This window comes from Echinops telfairi, unplaced genomic scaffold (assembly GCF_000313985.2).
Source record: "Echinops telfairi isolate 266 unplaced genomic scaffold, ASM31398v2 ScPeMD7_140;HRSCAF=443, whole genome shotgun sequence".
Taxonomy (NCBI): domain Eukaryota; kingdom Metazoa; phylum Chordata; class Mammalia; order Afrosoricida; family Tenrecidae; genus Echinops; species Echinops telfairi.
Window position 1 is genome coordinate 373,305 of NW_022104038.1, and position 5,207 is coordinate 378,511.

Sequence of the window (5,207 nt, forward strand, 5' to 3'; positions counted from 1 at the left end):
ATTACAATGACAATTTCTGTGAAAAAACACTTGCACATGCTTGAAGACGAAATTTCATTGTACTTTCCAAACTACCTGACTTGCCAGAAGCCCATTCACAGTCAAAGTTGAAGATATTCATGAGACAGCCCAAGAGGGGTTCATTGAACAGCAATGCAGTGAGAACTGATTTCTCTACAATGGCAGTTACAAAATTCTGGATCAAGTGTTTGCAATCATATCGTGTTCTGAGACTGTGTTGTACCTTCTTCTTCCATTTCCAACAACATATCCTTCCCCCCACCCCCCCAACAACATATCTTTGTGAAACAGGGTTTTCCAGCTTGTTGGTTACCAAGTCTAAATACAGAAGTAGACTTGTTGTGGAAGATGATCTTCGTTGTGTTCTTGCAAAGACTGCCCAGAGAATTTCTGATCTGGTGAGAAAGAAGCTGTCTCAATCTTTGCACTGATGTTGGCTTTTTACGCATCCTGTCGCAAAATGTAGCAGTGCAGTTTACTGTTGTTATATTAAGACTGTAACCCATGCTACACCATGCTTCAAGACAAATTTCATTTATTTGCAATTAGATATAAATATTTCACAAAATATAATTACATATTGTTTTTGTGAGGAATGACTATGCTTTAATTATGTTCAATTTGTAACGATGAAAATACATCCTGTTACAGATAAGAGCCTGCAACACAGGGAATCCAGAATAGATAACCCCCTCAGGGCCAACAAGGAGAGTAGAGGTCTCAGGAGGATTAGGGGAGGGTGGGGGCAGAAAGGGGGAACCGATGACAAGGATCAATCTAGAACCCCCTCTCAGGGGTCAAATAATGGAAAAGTGGGTGAGGGGTGACGGAGGACGATGTTAAGATAGGGAAAAAAACAATCTATAGCTTATCAAGTGTTCATGAGGGAGGGCAAGCTGGGGAGGGAGGGGGGAAGAAATGAGGAGCTGCTATCAGGGGCTCAAGGGGGAAGAGAATGCTTTGAAAACGATGATGGCGACACATGTGCAAATGTGCTTGACACATTGGAGGAACGTATGGATGGTGATAAGAGATGTAAGAACCCCCAATAAAAGTACTTAAAAAAAAAGAATTAATAGGGACAAAGAATAAAATGTAATGTATGTTACTGTCCCAAAAGATACATCCTGCGTATCAGATCTTTACATGACGATTCATAACAGTAGAAACATTAGTTATGAAGTAGCAACGAAAATAATTTTATGGTTGGGGGTCACCACATGAGGATCGTGGCATTAGGAAAGTTGAGAACCACTGCCTTAGGTGCTAATACTAACCATAGAGACGTGGAAACCTCCGCGATTCCTAGAGTGAACCCGGAAATGCTGAAAGAGCTCGGTACCAGGGTTTGGTACGGTTTTGCGTCATCCCGCCCCCTGGAGCCCTTAGTATTTGTGGGCTTGTGTTTCCGGAAGTGGACCCCTGCGCTTTGGAGGACCAACAAGCCCCAGGTCCAGGGGTGCCAGGCACTTTTTGAGGTCTACTGAGAGGGCTCGGACCTCGCAGCCTCTAACCAGGAGAAGATGGGGCTTGGGGAAATGTCGAGAACCTTAGGCCTGGAACAGGAGTTGGCCCCCGGGGTCCACAGGATTGCTCAAGCGAAAAGCGTTTTGCAAACACTCGGAGGTGACAGGCGGAGTTGAAGGCACAGGAGCGCCGACGCTTCGCCTCCCCCCTCTCCCCCCCCAGGCGCCACCTCCGGGACTTGTGATGGGGGACCAAGCCGACAAGTCTTCAGCTTGACCTGGCCCGGGGGCTGACGACCATGACCTTGTAGATGAGGTACCTCCGGAAGCAGCTAGGCCCTGTGGACGGTAGTAATAAGTCAATATTTAAGGATGAGGTTGTGAGGGACGGACGCTTGCAGGGAAGGAATCGGGTTCTGGGGTCACATGCACGGGGGAATTGATTTGCCCCCGATAACAAAATCTCGTGGAAGAGCAGCACCTGGAAGCCACAGATGCTGTGACTGTTAGCGCACCGTGTAAGGATTCTGAGCCGCAGGTGTGTTTGGAATGCTGCGTAATGCGAGGTGGGGCGTTGTTAGAAACAGCAGCGCATCCCAACAGCCTGGCTCTGCCAGGGGGCGACCTGGAGAACTTTTGTCACCTCCTCGCTAATACTAAGGTGCAGCCAGTGATGATGGACGCCGGACTTTGGGGATCAGTCAGAGCCAAGGCAGTAACTATTCTCTTAACACTGCTCAGCCGTTTTTGCATGGCCGTGCCCTGGTATAGGAAAATAAGAAAGCGCTCTTTGAATGTGAGGAGTCAGAAAACGTTTGGAAAACAGCAGAGGCTACCTGCTAATGAGGGAGCTTGTGAGTATGAGACTTGGAAAGGGTGCTGACCAGAAATATTACTACTTTATACAAATACTACTGGGAGGTGTTTCAGACCAGAGTTCACATCTTGGCATTCTGTTTAAGGAGGCTGTTTGTGTTAACAAATAGCTTTAAGATCGTCCCAAATCAACTTGCCATTGCTGATCTACCCTGATGGTTAAAAAAGCAGGAGTTCCAAGAGCCAAGTGTGGATCGGTGGATTTTCAAACTTCAAAAAACTTGTATTTCTTACCAAGGAGATTGACGTTTGAAAGCAGCTACTTTCCCCAAATTTCCTTAAACTAAAGTGAAGGCCAATCTAAGGTAACTAAGATCGGGACATGTGCTAACTGTGAATCCGGACATCTGAACTTCAAAAGAAAACTTCAACTTGATTAAGATATTAAGAGGTGTTAGTTGCTTCGGTGTGGAAGCTTGGTATAAAACTATGGTAAGCAAAAAAATAAAAAAAAACCCGGTAGGCATTACACTGTTGGGACAAAACCAATTTTATTTAAGGATTGACTTTTTTTCATTGTTTAAAAAAGTGTCCTTTGTTTCTTATAAACCGCTTGTTCTCTACTTACAAGCCCCATCCTCCCGGCTGGTTTCTATCAAATTCAGGTTTATCTGCTTTGGGAAGTGAGCCTTTTAGCAAAGGTTGACTTTCTGGAATTATTTTTCCCGAATTTTAAGCTGTTTGATGTTCTTTAATATCTGTACACTTTTTTTTTTAATCTTTACACTTTTAAATTCCTAAGTGGATTCTCTTCACTCCTCTGATACAAATGAACCAGGAAGAAAATTCCAAAGGAGCCTTTATTTTGGAGAAATATCTATTGTACTTGGCGTAAGGTCTCGAGAAGAGATTCAATATGAGGCCAGGTAGGTTGAAATAGCAAACTTTCTTTCTCACCTGGGTGCAGGCAGGCTGAGGCGGGACAATGAGTGCAGCAGCCTGGGCTGAGGCTGTAGCATACCTTAGTCCCGAGCTCAGAGACTAGTGCTCTTAGCTACTGTACAGAAATGAGGAATGGGCCTGGCCCCCCTGAGGTGGAAAATACCTGCTGAGGTCTTCTTGATCAATCAGTGTCATGAGAGCCCCAGAGAGTCATTTCCGGGCATCATTGTCATGGTTCACTGGTACCTTCATGGTCGTCACTGTCCTTGGGTCCCTGGTTTCTGACAAAGGCACATTCTTTTCCTGTTTGTGCAGGACGTTTACAGGCTCAGCCTTGGGACAGAACTTTATAGGGTGGGCTCCGGGACAAACATGGAGGAACGTTGGTTCTTAGCAGACTTTATTAAGCCTTAGACTTGGAAGTCATGTTTTGTTTTGTTTTTAAATATCAATTTATAGGACTACTTATAAACAAGTATTCAAATAGTAGAAGCAACACTTACAACTAATGTAATAGAACCCTTTAAAAAAGGGGACCCCAAGGAAAGAGAGTCCATGCCCTCAGGTTTCAGGGCTTCACGTGGTGGCTAGGATGGGGGAGGGGCACCACGAGCAAGCATCCTCTTTATTAACATGGTCTGAGCCCCACAAGTCAGGAAATATGGGCATGTACATCATCACTTTCTAGTTCTGGAATATTTTTGGGAATACCCAATAGCAATAATTTCTCATTCCCCTACCCACTCCCGGCTGTACATCCATGAAGCTACTTTGCCTGCATGGATTTGTTTGAATGATTCATATAAATGGAATCATACAAGCAATACACGGCCATTTGTGTCTGGCTTCTTTGATATAGCTTTCTGTTGTCAGGGTTCATCCATACCATAGCCTGGGTCAGTGCTTAATACATTTTTATGAGTGAAAATACTTCATTGTATAGCTTATGCTATGTTTTGTTCATCCATTCTTCTGTCCATGGACACCTATTATTTCCACTTTGGGGCTGTGATGAATGCTGCTGCTTTGAACAGTCGTGTGACCAGAACAAGTCAAGAAATAGAGACTTGAGGGTTTGGGTTTTGTTTTGTTTTTAAAGACTTTCTAAGAACCTGATGAAAGCTATGGACCACTTCCTCAGAAAACTACACATATACTTGCAATCGTTCCACTGTGCTTGTGTAGGCACCTGTAGGGCAGGCGCTCACGATTATTTATTCCAAAGAGCCTTTCTTCGATGCCTTCCTCTTTTATGGCTGCTGGAGCCCCAACTTCTTCCTCTGCATGACTCCACTGGGTAAGCACTGGGCTGCTATCTGCAAGCTGGGTGTTCAAATCCACCAGCTACTCGTCAGGCGGGAAATGAGGTTATCTGCTCCTATAAGGATTTACAGTTTCAAAAACCCCATTGTGGGGTCACTGTGAGTCAGAATCAACCAGATAGCAGTGGGCTGCTTTTTTAAAATTACAGTGGAAGTCACATGGGACCTGGCTCTACCACTAGGATTCAAATGAAAGTCATTGTGGGTTTTCTGGAAAAGTTTTCTTAAAGGGGACATCTTGGCTGGCATGCGCTTTACCCTGCCCGTCTTAACCCTTCTCTTTCTGTCTGAAATGCAGAGATGATTCCCAAGGAACAACAGCTATTACGGGACCATAACGATGAACCAAGGAAGTTTGAGGATGAAGACAGAAGGAGCCTGGGAACTAGATGACATTCTTGAACAATGGAATCAACCCTGGATGATTTACCTCTCTGGACTTCTTATTAACTCCATTTTATTTAACCAACTGGAGTAGAATTTTTTTAAAACTTTTTTTTAAATCATTTTATTAGGGGCTCATATGACTCTTATCACAATCCATACATAAATCAGTTGTGTAAAGCACATTTGTACATTCATTGCCCTCATCAGTCTCAAAACATTTGCTCTCCACTTAAGCCACCGCATCAAGTCCTCA